This window comes from Lepus europaeus, chromosome 17, assembly GCF_033115175.1.
Source record: "Lepus europaeus isolate LE1 chromosome 17, mLepTim1.pri, whole genome shotgun sequence".
NCBI lineage: Eukaryota > Metazoa > Chordata > Mammalia > Lagomorpha > Leporidae > Lepus > Lepus europaeus.
The window spans coordinates 42,182,608-42,197,406 of record NC_084843.1 but is presented as its reverse complement, the minus strand read 5'-3'; the positions used below and the strand labels follow the sequence as shown (position 1 = coordinate 42,197,406).

The window sequence follows — 14,799 nt, the reverse complement described above, 5'->3', positions numbered from 1 at the left end:
GGTAGTAGAATTATAAGTATTTCCTTTTTCAAAACATCCATAATTTCTAAATCTTCTACAGAGAGCATGTAGTAATTCTGTTAATTCAGTAAAAACATATTTTTAATTAAAAACATTTGAGGTTCCATCATGGCATCAATGCAGAAATGACTACACAAAGAACTGTTGGCTTTGCAAAATGACCCACCTCCAGGGATGACTTTAAATGAAAAGAGCGCTCAAAATTCAATTACACAGTGGATTGTAGACATGGAGGGTGCACCAGGTACCTTATATGAAGGGGAAAAATTTCAACTTCTATTTAAATTTAGTAGTCGATATCCTTTTGACTCTCCTTGGGTCATGTTTACTGGTGAAAATATTCCTGTTCATCCTCATGTTTATAGCAATGGCCATATCTGTTTATCCATTCTAACAGAAGACTGGTCCCCCGCGCTCTCAGTCCAGTCAGTTTGTCTTAGCATTATTAGCATGCTTTCCAGCTGCAAAGAAAAGAGACGACCACCAGATAATTCTTTTTATGTGCAAACATGTAACAAGAATCCAAAGAAAATAAAATGGTGGTATCATGATGATACTTGTTGATGATGCCACTGTTATCATCCTCCTAGCAGAAGATAGTCTACTGAGAAAATGAGCACTTTGATCATTCAGTCCTTGAACTTTAACCTTTGACTGGAAGTGACCTATAGGCAATGAAGACTGCTTCCTTTTACTGCATTTTTACTCATGTGCATTCTGGGCGCATGTTGATCGCTGGTTCAGTCCAGGCAACTGACATGCTTTTGTTAGTCATACAGTATCAACGCAGGTGTCAGGAAATGTCAAATATAATTCCATTTTTTATTTTTATTTTTTTAAGTTTTTGGAATAGTTCCATTGTGCAATAACAATGACTTCCCTGGTGGTTTGAAGATGTTCATTGCCGGCAATGGATGTTGTAACAGGAAAAGTTTTCATTAGTTTCTGCCACTCGATGATTAATGCATGATAGGGCCTATGAAATGAACTTATCGGTTATAGTGGGATTATAAATAAAGTGAGGGATCCAACATTACTTTGAAAGGCACCCCAACTGTTTATATTTGGATTCTATGCACTGTGATCCTAAAGTTAACAGCATGAATTAACATGCATCTTCAAAGGACTGTAATGAAAGATCATTGTGTATTTATTTAATTGTTTATATCTGCTGTCAAATTGTTTTGACATGGAAGGTTTTCAAGTAACATTGGCAGAGAGGTACAATATATTATCCCTACGGTGAAAATAAATTCATTTGTTGTATATAATTCCTCAATCTCTGAAGTAAAGGTATGAGTAATATAGGGTATGAATGGTTTAATCAAGGCTTTATTTTGGAAGTAAGAGAAATGCAGTGATGATTAAATTGCTGCAGTCCATAATTTGGGCTTGTTATTTGTACATTAAAGATTTTTTTCCAAGTAGATTACACTCTGTTACTTCCTACTAGCCATCAGCATGAGCCCCACTGCCTAAACACTATTTTATTTATTTATGTTTGGAAAATCCATAAACATTTTTGTTTGCAATCTTGTTTCTTTTGCTATGTTTTAAGTTGTTTGAATGTTATAATACTTTAATTGAAAAACTTTTGTCAAGCTTTTTCTTGTAAATTTTCTTTACTTGTAAGTATCATCTTGTCTTCAATCCTGTATCCTAAAATAAGAAATACATTTTTGAAGAGGCTTAATGTTTTAAAAAAAAAGATTTGAGGTGTGGACATTTGGTCCAGTGGATAAACTGCCACATCCCATATTGGATTGCCTGAGTTTGAGTTCCAGCTCCACCTGATTCCAGCTTCCTGATAATGTACACCCTGCAAGGAAGCAGTGATGGCTCAAGTGGTTGGATTCCTAATTCCCATATGGGAGACTTGGATTGAGTTCTTAACTCCCAGCTTCATCCTGGTCCATCCCTGGCTGTTGGAGGTATTTAGAGAGTGAATCAGCTGGTGGAAGCTCTCTTTGCCCCTCCCCATGTGCACTTCTCTTTCTCTCTCTCTCAAATAAGGACATAAAATATTTTAGAACTTATGGGTATAATTTGCATTTCTCACATGTCTACTATGTGTAAAGGACTATGCTAGCTACAAGATTATGGCGCTAAGTAAAGAATGCTCCAGGTCCTTGAGCGGGTAACCATACCCTGATGCAGGCATGTAAGTAAGGTTTTACCTAGGTATTGTGTTAATAAAACCTGGTCATTAATCCAGAGCTGATTTTTCTCTATCACTGCAACCAAGACAACAGGACAAGCAAGTGCTGCATTTGTCTTTCGTGAATAACAAATTGTGAAACAACAGAATGTTAAGTATACTCTTCTGCTGTCTCCTGCGTTGCTGTTTTCAATGTGATAACCAAAATTTATTGAGCACTTATTTCATATAATCATTAACTCACCCCATGAATTAACAAGTATTAGTATTCCTATTTTACAGATACAGAAATGAGGCAAAGAGAGGTCCAGGTCAAGGTTGCATTGCCCAAAGAGAAGAATGCCCAGAGGCAAACTCATGTGTTTAAACCCACAGCCCAAATCCCTGGCCATTTGTACTTTGCCGTCTCCTTTCTGCGACCATTACCTTCATCTCTGCTCCCTCCCCATAACACATCTACTTTCAGAAATACAAATTAAGAACAAACAGCCCCCCCTGGGGGGGGGGTGGCTTGGGGAATGGCCTGAGGACAGAGTTGGGTTTGGTAACTTAGCACCCAGCACAGGCACAGGAATGGGACATACAGAGGCTCAATAAATGATTTGCTGAAAAAATGATTCAGACAGCAGTTACATATATGAAGTTCCCTATTGCAAGTATCAGCTTATTTTTTTTTTAACCACTCTTTTTTTTCCTTCTAGAAAATAAGTGCAGGAAGGGGGAAGGTCTATTTAACTAAGGGTTCCAAACAATATTTTTCTGAATTTTACATGGCAATTTTATAATTATTATAAAGGCATATATATCTAAAATAACATATTATTCTATAATTTTGCTTATTTTATTGAAAGAAAAACGTTATGAACTCTGGGACTAAATCTCTCATTATTACACTGCATTTAGATTTTTTTAGTTGGGCAGATTTTCTTGGAGCATTATGACAAATCAACTTAATGAATTGTGGACAAAACTAAATTACCATCAATGACTATACAAATTAAGGTTTTTATAAAAAGACATGGATAATAGTATGTTTCAGGAAATGGCAGTATTATGGGCATAAACCATGAAGTGCATGATAATTTTCTGTTTGTCTCATACTTAGATGAACAGAAATCACCAACACCACTTATAATTCATTGCCTGTGGAATAAAGATATCAACGTACTTCCATTAGTTCTTGTTCTGTTGGACTCTGCAGCTTAACCACTGCTCAGAAACTGAAAAAAAGGTATTTTCAAATCCAGAAGAGAAAGCAATTATAGAGAAATATATTATGGGTCTTAATCCCCAAATCCATGAACAGTAATTGCCATTCTAAAAGAATATTTAAAATAAATTAATGCTTCAAATTTCCCAAAGAAATTTATTACATATTTCACTTATTAATAATTGCATTGTATCTCTTTTCTTCTGTTTGAATTCTAATCATTTTCTAGAAGTATCTCTGTGAGACGACGCTGCACCTGACACAATGTCCAAAGTGAGTTAAAGAGAAGAGGTACCATTTGATGATTCAAATCTTAAAAAGGACAACAGGGAAAATGAGAGCCATTGAAACAAAGCACACATCTGAAACTAAGAACAAACATTATAGGATATAATGGAGTGAAATACTTAAAGAAAACTGGTTAGGGTTTTTGCTTTCTTCCTTCATCCGGTACAAACATAACTCATTACCTGACAGATATTTTCCCACAGTTATTTTCATGAATAATGTTTGGGAGCCATACATGTACAAGCTATGTGGTTTAAAACAATTCTTGGAGCCAGCACTGTGGCCTAGCAGGTAGAGGACTGCCTGCAGTGTTGGCATCCCATATGGGCGCTGGTTTGAGACCTGGCTGCTCTACTTCCGATCCAGCCCTCTGCTGTGGCCTGGGAAAGCAACAGAAGATGGCCCAAGTCCTTGGGCCCCTGCACCTGTGTGGGAGACCCAGAAGAGGCTCCAGGCTCCTGGCTTCAGATCAGCACAACTCCAGCTGTTGCGGCCGCCTGGGGAGTGAGCCAGTGAATGAAGGACCTCTCTCTCTGTCTTTACCTCTGCCTCTCTGGGCTCTGCCTTTCAAATAGATGGATAAACCTTTAAAAATAAATAAATAAATAAAAACACAATTCTTCACTCTGAAATGTGTCTACAGGACTGTGTGGTGGACACAACACAACTTTACTGAATCCCTCCCATGAGCACAGCAATGTCTAAATAAACTAACTTAAGGGCTATTACCTTGATACTGAGGGATGGTTTCCTTTCATTCAACAAGCAGAAAGCAACGCTGGGAGAAAAGGGATTGAAGGTATGCCCAAAACACTTGCAGAAAATGGGTGTTCTGAAGAAACAATGCAAGGATTTTTGAAAATTTCTTGTGCCAACCTTGTTTAATTTCCCTTTTCCATGAACTTTTTGCAGTATCCTCATGGGTCCTATAGTCAGACTGACTTCAAATTCTGTCTCCATCACTTATAACCTACTAGCTGTAAGATAGCTCTTCAAAAGCAGTTGCCTCAGAAAAAAAGAGGTTAGACAATGGCTGACCCAGTTAGTTTCTCATACAAGTTTGCTGTTATCATTATCATCACTATGATGATTATTAACAAGAAGTGCTGATATCAGAAATGGAAATAGGGTGCTAGTTTTGAAAGATTATAATGGAATGAGCATTAGGCACTTGAAGCAAGAGCATCACATCCAGTGATACTCAATGAGTAGGTGGACAAAGGAGACTGAGACTCTATGATGAGAACGCTACTAATTCTGGAAAGATGAGAAAGTCAGCTTTGAGAACAATGAATATTCCTTTTTGTAACTTTATTTATTTTTTAAAGATCTTCATTTTATTTGAAGGACTGAATTACAAAGAGAGGTAGAGACAGAGAGAGAGGTATTCCATCTGCTGGTTAACTCTCCAAATGACTGCAACAGCCAGAACTGAACCAATCTGAAGCCAGGAGCCAGGAGCTTCTTCCAAGTCTGCCATGTGGGTGCAGGGGCCCAAGAACTTGGGCCATCTTCCACTGATTTCCCAGGTGCATTAGCAGGGGCTAGATCAGAAGTGGAGCAGCCAGGATTCGAACCAGTGCCCATATGGGATGCCAGTGCTGCAGGCTGGGGCTTTAACCCACTGCGCCACAGCACCGGCCCCCAAACATTCTGACAGGGAATATAGAAAGATGTGGAAGCTAAGGAACAGGGAGAGGAGAAAAACTGTAGAAAAATAAGATTTAAAAAAATTAGAAACTGTAAGGGGGAAAAACGAATGAACACACACACAAAAATAATCCCAGTGTATGCAATTATGTTACACTGAGTACATTCATTCGTCTTCACTGTCTCTAGGAACTAAATGCAGCAATTTAAAAAAATAAATCAGTGAGGACCAAGAAGACAAAAGAGAAACTAAAGCAGGTGAGAGTTGCCAGCAGAATTTTAAGAGTAAAAATTCAGAGGAGAAGCTGAGTTAAGAAAGTGAACACCAAAAAAGAGCAGTAAGTCAAAGGACGTCTGAGAGAAGGGAAGTGGAGATGGCAGGTACACACGACCCCTCTGCTTGTCTCCAGCCATGCTGCCAGCTGCTCCAAGAGACCAGAATGTTCTCTGCATACATGGAACCTCGGAAACAACGCCCAGCAAACCTGCAGTTCTTCCGCTCAACCTGCCCACCTATTTTCATATTTTCCCCAGGAAAACCCTCCAAGCTGCTCTGAAGTAAGTTTGCTTCATAAATATTCCATGTTGCTGTCTGAACCATTGTTCAGCTGACAAAACCCCTAAAATCACAGCTTAATTATTTTCCTAGTTCAAGGTGTAAGAGGATGACATTCCTGGTAATTCTATATTCACATGAGATTGTACAGCAAACCTTTACATGCTATAGTCCTGTGGTAACAGGAAAAGAACGCAAGAAGGCATGAACAAGACCAGCAATTTTACCTCTGACTTTCCCAGACACTGGCCTTGTGATCTTAGATAAGTGACTTAACCTCTCTGAAACATAGTTTTGCCTATAAAATTGGGTCACAGTATCCACCTCACAGGGATGATCAGATAAAATGAGATACTTTATATAGATAGACAGGAGAAATATGCTTAATGAACACTGTCCTTCTTCCCCATTCTATCCCATGCACCACTTGCCCTCTACTCTAATCTTTATGCCTAGAAATAAATATCTGATTGGAGGCTGTTGGTATGTGACCACTCTAAAGCATTTGTTGAAAATCTGTCATCTCTTATCTTTCTGCTACAGCCTTTGGTCCATGTTCAAGGTCTATGAAAAGGGCTTGCCCTCTAGCAACCCTCAGTTTAACTGAAGAAAGCAATATCAACACAAATTTAAGAGTTAGGGCTGGCATACCTTAGAAACAAGATAAATACTCCTCTAGATAAGAACGGGAAATTAATTCCAACAACTTTTTATTCCAGTCTACAAGCTAGAAATTTGTAAGATATGAGACTGAATTCTGAAGAGAAAACTTAGAAAGTTCATCAATGAATATTCTTTTTAAATGCAAAGTCAAGATTGCTGTTTTTCAGGCAATGTAATCCTTGAAGGTAGGGAACCAGTCTAGGAACTAGGTGACCTTCTGAGTCTTTTCCCAGCAGGTCCCTAATTAGCGAACAAATGAAAATGGATCAAATGGGAACTTCCGAAACCAAACAGTGGTCCATCTATAAAATCTGCATGTATGCATGTTTCTTTGGTTATGGAGAATGAATTGTATCAGGAAGAACTTTCCATCCTAAAAAATCTAAGCAAAAATTTAAAGGCTTAGTAGTCATTTGGGAAAAATCTGATTTTTTGAATCTATTTCTTCTCTGATTTTAAAATATCTTAATAATTCATACAATCTCTTGCAGGGCAAGGTAAACAGGAGCATGTAACAATGGTTCAGTTGTTTAGATCTTCATAATGCTTATAAATGGTATAAAGTATCATTTTTTCAGAGAGAAAAACCTTTGTATGAAAGAAGCAATTTATGGATAACTTACCCACAGCTTTCTATTAAAAAACTGAATGCTGCCATTGACATTCATTTGACACCAATGATAAATACAGTGTTCAATTTATTACCCTAATAATTAATTATTGACTATCTACTATGAGGAAGCACGACTAAATTCATTGAATGACTTGAATTTCATTTTTCTAACAACAGAAACAATATTGTTTGCTTTCTCTATTAGGAGACTGCTGATTATCTTCCAGGCACTATCCTAATTCATCTCAAAAACATTCCTTGGAATAGGGATTCAGCAGCAGCAGCAGCAGCAGCATTTTCCCCAGGTAACACAACCAGCAAGTAGTACAATCCTGGTTTGAACACAGGGAGCCTGCTCTAGGGCTCAGAGTCCTACATTTGTGTAATGTTTTGCACTTCCATCAAAGCCATTTCATTTGATCCTCTCAAGGAACTGATGAAATGGGAAAGGAATTTGTTTCAAACAAACCAAGAACAAATTTAAATGATTTATCTATGGTTACAACTTGCTCATGTCACAGTTGGGACCGTGGAGCCCAACACTTGAAGTCTACTGTTATTTTAGCAGGGCTTGCTTCTCATGAGCTGAATCCAATAAGCACATTCTGATGCATCTCTTATAATAAAATCTCATGAGTTTTATGACTTCTGACATTCTGGCATAAGAAATACGGCAATAAAGGAAATGGAAGGTCTTCTTTCTTTTAAAAATAGTTACAGGTTAATGACATGGACTGTTAAACTCTGGGTGCTGACACCTTTCTCAAACATAAACCATTAGGCAAAGCTGAGGAGCTTCCTTCCAGAGCAGCAGACGCTGATCTGGTGACACATTCCTTGGTTCTAATGACTGCATTTCTGCGATGCCAAATGAACAATATGTGTGTGCTCATGCTGTGTGATGGATGCGGGTGCAGTCAAGTGACCTTGATCACCTCCCTGCTATTGAACTGTTGCCATCAAGGTTGACTCTTCATTTTCTTAGCCATTATTTTAAAGCAAATTTGCCCAAAGTGAAATGGCAGCTTATGCTTTTTGTAACCTTATACTGCAAATCTAATGTTGGACTTCAGAATGAAATAACAACATGGCTTTATTAGGACCTTCCTACCCCTACCAGGTAGCTGGTAAAAGAAGGGACTAGAAAAAAGGAAGTTATTTATTTTCAGTTCATTGTGAGGATAGCTGACAATAACCTAGTGATTTTTTTTTTTAATTTATTTGACAGATAGAGTTAGACAATGAGAGAGAGAGACAGAGAGAAAGGTCTTCCCTCCATTGGTTCACTCCCCAAATGACCACCACGGATGGAGCTTCACTGATCCGAAGCCAGGAGCCAGGTGCCTCCTCCAGGTGCCTCCTCCTGGTCTCCCATGCAGGAGCAGGTGCCCTGAGGCACTGCCTTCCTGGGCCACAGCAGAGAGCTAGACTGGAAGAGGAGCAACCGGGACTAGAACCCGGCGCCCATATGGGATGCTGGCACCACAGGCGGAGGTTTAACCAAGTGAGCCATGGCGCCGGGCCCCCTAGTGATTATTTTTATGTAATTTTTTATTAAAAATCAGTATTGACAGGATAGTACTTATGGGGCTTTGAAACTCAGATTTTAATTTAGTAAGGCAAGGAGGTTTAGGCAACTGAAAATTGAGTTTATATTCTAGAATGAACAAACATCTAACTGTAGATAGCTGCAAAAATAACAAACTAAAAATTCAGACATATATCAAAAGAAAAACCCCTCTGCCTGGTTCTGTCAGCCCTCTGGGGCAGAAACACCTACAGGCATCTTACTTATTTGAGCCAAGAAACTTAAATCCATCTTTGGTGTGAGCTCCTGGCATCATACTCATGCTTCCTCCCTAATAATTTTCTACCTTGTATTTTATTTCTTCATTATTCCAATCCACCTCTTCCTTTCTGTTTTCTGATTCTTGCTCTTTTTTCTTTTCTTTCTTTCTTTTTTTTTTTTTTTTTTTTTTTTTTTTGCTTCTCTTTCCTCTCTTCTCTCAGCCATAAGATTAAGGAGATTATTGTAATTTTATTATTGTTGGGTCCCAGCATCCTGCCAAGCTTTTTGCTTTCTAAATCTCTAGGCTTTTATTGAGAATACAGCCAAATCCAATCAACACAGTCACTGGCAGACTTACATGCAGCTATGTAGGGAAACAGTGCTGCTCAACTTTCACAATAACACTGGCTTTTGACCTAAAACTCATGGGATTAAAAAATACGAAGAAAAAGTTCTTTTTTGCTCTCAGGTATTTAATTGTTTGATTCCATTATTGAAAGCCAGGAGGAAAATAAGCTGAGGCTTTCTCAAAGATGTTTTTCATTTGGAACTCCTGCTTTTAATAAATTAGCATATCAGATTTTTAAATCAGGACCCTTTTTTTAGGATTAATATGGGGCAGTGGAGCTATCTGTCTTTCTCAAATATTCATCAGTTTCCTCTTAGTGGTTTTGAATAACAGAAATAAGGTCACTGGAATAAAATTGCCTCACGAGAGAAAAGATCTTTCACTTTGATTGCCTCGGCCTTGCCTCAGTGTGTTTATCTGTGATAAATGCCTTGTCTTTGTCTAGCATTATCTACCAGAGAGAAATCAACTGCATATAATTATTACAACTAGAGGATCCTTGCTTTTCAGTTTGATATTTTAAAGACTGAATGGCAGTCAAAATGAGCTGACAGTGAGGACAATTAAGGAGTGTGGCTCCTGGGTGGCTTATAAGGCCCTAAGAATCTGAAAGAGCAAAATACGTTAGTAGTCACTTTCCTCTAGGTGTGGCACCTCTTTGATCTGATTGCCTGAATGAGCTCTAAAAACTGCAAGATTATTCTCCCACCCAGTAGGAGCCCTGAAGAGATTTCATAAAAATTAGAATTCTCCCACATGTTTTTAAACCTGTTTTTTTTTTTTTTTTTGCTTTTCTCTTAAGAAAATATTGAAACACAGCAATAGTTAATGATACTACTCTTGACATGACCATTTTAATTTCTACCAGGAAACTTTTGTGCACACTAAATTTTCCAAAGACCTGAACAAAAATTAGGTTAATGTCGATAGAACCAATGGAGGCCTGCAAACAGAGTAGGGGTAGGGGTGTGAGTAAGTACCAAAATTGAGTATACAATAATCTCATCCCAAAAGTGTCCCAAAAGCCTGTTCAGAAGCTAAATAAACAGCCCACCCACTGAAAAGTCAAGAAAACCAACCTTGCAGGAAGAGCACTCGCCAATATACCTTCGAGAAGAATAGTGATATAGATATCACTTTTTTTCCCTCTTGAAATAGATAGGACCAGTGGCATTCTAAAATCCTCCAATAAGATTTTATGAGCATTCAGATTCATCAATTGTTTCCACAGCAAAATGCTGTAGAGAAACAGGAAGGGCCAGCTTGATGGACATATGCAACCAGAGTAGACAATTGGGATAGATTATTTTAAGGTTCTGCAGCCATCATCATGAAATTATTTATAATTTTGAACACTGGGCCCCACAATTTAGATAGCCAGTCCTAAGTCATATTTGGAGTCAAACAGATATAGATCTAATTCTGAGTCTGGTCCTATCTTGGTAAGATGCAGACAGTCTGCATGGCATCTCTGAAGCCACCATTTCCTCTTTTCAAAAGGAAATAGTAATACCCACTATCAGAGTTATAATCATTAAGTACTGGGTAGCATAACCCCTTTTACACATAGGTACTTAGTAAATGTTATTTATTTCTCTACCTTCTCCACCCTCTTTATTTCCCTGCCATCACTGACAGCTACTGCAGGGATGTTAATGCTAGGAAGAGCTACACCATAAAGTTAGTATCCTGAAGTGATGCATCACTAGCTGGCCTGACTTGGGAAGAAACAAAGAAAAAGAGAACAAAATGAAGTCACATGTCAGCACATTGCCTGGACCTATGGCCAGCTGTCATTAGGTGCATTTATTTCCTTGCATTCTATAATGAGGTGCTAGGCCATCCAGCCGAGACTTGTAAAGGAAGTGGTTTAAAATTTGTTCTGTTACTTGTAGCTGAGCAGTCAATTCCATCTTATCCAAGGGGGTTGAGTCTGGAGAGACAGAAGGAGAGTTTCTTTGGTGTTCTCTGTTCCATTCCTACCTGTGAGGACAAGACACAGGGGCATGGGCTATTCACTCCCCTCTGTTTAAGCTTCCTAGTGCTGCCATAGAAAAGTACTGTATACTGGGTGACTGAAGCAATAGGAATTTATTGTCTTTCAGGTCAGGGGGACCCAGGTCAAGGTGCTAAGAGGGTTAGCTCCTTCTGAGAGGTATTCAGAAGCCTCTGTTCATGAATTTCTCCTAGCTTCTGATGCTTTGCTGTCCATCTTCAGTGCCCGCTGGCTTTACAGATACATCATCCCAATCTCAGCCTTCATGTTCACATGAACATGTATGTGTTCACTATCTGTATGTGCAAAAGCATCAAATTTCCCCTTTTTAGAAGGAAACCAGTCATATTATGTCAAGGGACCACCATGGTTCAATGTGATCTCATTAATGGCTGTATTTCCAAGTAAGGCAACTGTCTGAGATATGGTGGGTAGGACTTCTAAAATGAATTTGGAGGAATACAACTGAGCCCATAACACCTTCCTCAAAGCCAAATGATAAGGTCAGCTTCGTGAAATCCCTAAAAACCTTGCCTATGCCTTCTATAATGTACAGGACTTGGAATGTCTGAAGATTCTAAGACTGTGCTTGGACTGGACGAGAGAGCAAAGGTGGCTGCTCTGGTATCTATTTGTTTCTCCACTGACAGTAGGACAAAGAGGAGTGTTTTCGGGGGACGAAATCTGTGATAAATTTTTATCAAACTTGGAGTCAACCCAAGATCACCTGGAGGGGCAAAGAGACCCAGCTCAAGGTGGAAGCTTGACAGAGGTTAATAGCTTGCCAGATGAGAAAAATGCCTGCTTGAAATTCAAGCTACTCAGGGAGGTTTCCAACCACTGCCTTGCAGGAATCTCAGTAAGTCTCCAAAACAGAGTCAGTCTTGCAGATCAGGCTTAGTCAGAGAGGATCCACACCCCACACTCCAGATCCAGCCAGTTAAGTTCAAGCCCTTTCCCACTTTAGCCATAGCAGCAACCGAGTACAAGAGAAGGCAAACAAGCAAAAGAAAAGAAGCCAGACATGTCACCCTTTCTCCATGTTACTTCACCCGGTACAGAATATGGCCAAAAGAGGGCGAAGGTTCTGAGTGAGTCTAAATTTTGTTACTTCACTATATGGAAAAATTTTAATGATTACAATGGTGAAATTGGACATGACCCCCTAAAATCCACACAAAAATGTGGCCCTTTAAAGTTCCCCAGAAGTGCTCTCTGGGATGCCACATATGCTACCGGAATTTGGGGTGCCGTATGATTTCACCATATGCTTACTAATAAATCCCCAATATTAGTAAGCCCAAGAGGGTTCTTGCCTAATACTTAGAGAAGAATTCTAAATACTGGCACAGATAAACGAGGCAGCATGTTATATTTTAGGCTTTTATTTAGTGTGAGAGGTATCTAGGAAAGTGAGGGCTTTGGTTCAGGTTGGAGAGAGGGGAAAGTCTGGAAACTAGGGTAGCGTCCATACCACTCAGAGAGCAGGCCAAAGCCACGTGCAGCAAGTGCCTTGAGCTGCTCTCTACTGCTTGTCACTGGCAGCAAAGCAGAGGCAGAGAGCGTTTTGTGACACTCCCTGCCTTTTTATATATTTTCCACAGGGGAGCGGCTTGTGAGCAGGTGGGTGCTCAGGTATGATCAGGTAGAGCCTGATGTCACATGGGGGCTTGGTGGGGGTATCAGGTAGGGTGTGAGGTCACACAGGAGCATGGCAAAGGTATCAGGTAGGGTACGAAGTCACATAGGGGCGTGGTGAAGGCGTGGTCTTCCAGCTCACAAGTCTAACCGATTTTAGCCTGCATGCCTGCCTACTACAATGGGACTTTTCTTGTAATTAAAAGAGACTAGAGTGATGCAATGCCTGCACCAGCTTTCATCCAGGTGAGAGGAAGAACAGGTCTACGGAATGAGTTTAAGAACAAAGCAGTGAAAGAAAAAAAAATAGCTAAGCTTATCCCCATTCCAGCTAAGTCAATAACCTGGATACCTGGACTTCAGCACGCCCACGGGAAAACAGCAAGGTACACAGGAGATCAGCACAGGCGACTGAAGAGATTGGTTTTAATTACTTCAACACTTAGCCTGAATTTCATCATTTAAAAAGTATCTATAGGGTGGACATATTGCCCAGTGGTTAGAATGCAGTTGAGACACCTGAATCCCATACCAGAGTACGTGTTCTTCCCCTCATGCCAGATTCGTGCTAATGCACAGCCTGGGAGAAAGCAGCTGATGGCTCAAGTAGTTGGGTCCCTGCAAGTGACATAGGAGACATGGACTGAGTCAAATCACAGACCCAGTCCTGGCTGTTGTAAACACTGGGAGAGCAAACCAGTGGGTGGGAGCTCATTCGTTCTCTCTCTGTGAGTATCCCTGTTTTTCTCTTGTTCTCTATTTGTCTGTCTCTCAAATTAGGAAAAAAAATCTACATCATAACATTACCATAAAAATTGAGTAACAAATCAAATTTGCAGAACTCAGTATAAGCTTAATCAACATGGGCAGCATCATTACAATTGGGGAAGGTATAGATCCCTCCTGGAACACAAGGGAGAATAAATAAAAATTTGTTCCAACTAACATTAACCTCAAACATAAATTACCACATATCATGGGCTATAATTTGGTCTTAAATGAGAAAACATACTTAATACTCACTGGAAACATACAAATTGTTGTAAGAACTGAATTCTGACCAATACTGAGAAAGAAACTGATTTAGACTTGCATATAAATGCAAATCAACACCAAGTCTTACCCAGCACCCTTAGGCAGTTAGGACTACTTGGACATCTGGAGTTCTGATATGGATGTTATGTCTGAGCAAGGGAGATGCTAATTTTAAATACCATCTATTATTCTAATATATTGAAAATGACAGTGCCAATTAAAATGGCATAAATGTTTGCTTCATCAATCAAAACTTAATGCTTAAAGCATGTAATATTTGCCTAGAAATGTTTGGAATATCAGAATCTCTGCCAGTTCTGAATGTTCTTGGCTAAATTATAAAGTGAAAATTGTTTTGGGCTATGTGGCTTTCTTTGTGTTTGTTTTTCTCAGCGGATGAACAGTGTTATCTAAGCTCTAAAGATAGTCTGCTAAGAACGACAGGACATTTTTGGCTTAAATACAAATAAAATTGAACTATGAAATGCAATAAATTTTGAAAACTCAGAGAAAATCCCCAGGTTATACATAATTTATTTTTATTTCTAATCAGATTCCTCCATGATATAAGTGATTAATTTAAACAACTTCTCTTGATTTGATTTACTGGAACCATCTTTGTGGATTTACCCAGTAACAAGAGAAAAGTCAACACCACATGATATTGGTGCACAGATCATGCTTCCTGTAGTTTTTTGGGTTTCCTCTTGGCTTTCACAAGCCTGACCTTTGACACAATTATTGTACCAGATTTTTCAATGCCTTACAGATAAATCCCACTGGACAGGTTATTGCAGAGGGCTACAGCTTTCCCTGTGTTTCTACAGAAGTTC

At 39.2% G+C, this 14,799-nt stretch overlaps 1 protein-coding gene and 1 pseudogene across 1 annotated transcript in view; one reads left to right on the top strand and one right to left on the bottom strand.

The window, feature by feature from the left end:
- PRKG1 (protein kinase cGMP-dependent 1) overlaps positions 1-14,799 on the bottom strand; it is a 1,351,832-nt gene that overhangs the window by 1,304,735 nt on the left and 32,298 nt on the right. The window lies entirely within an intron of this gene.
- LOC133775988 (ubiquitin-conjugating enzyme E2 W-like) lies at positions 121-813 on the top strand (annotated as a pseudogene).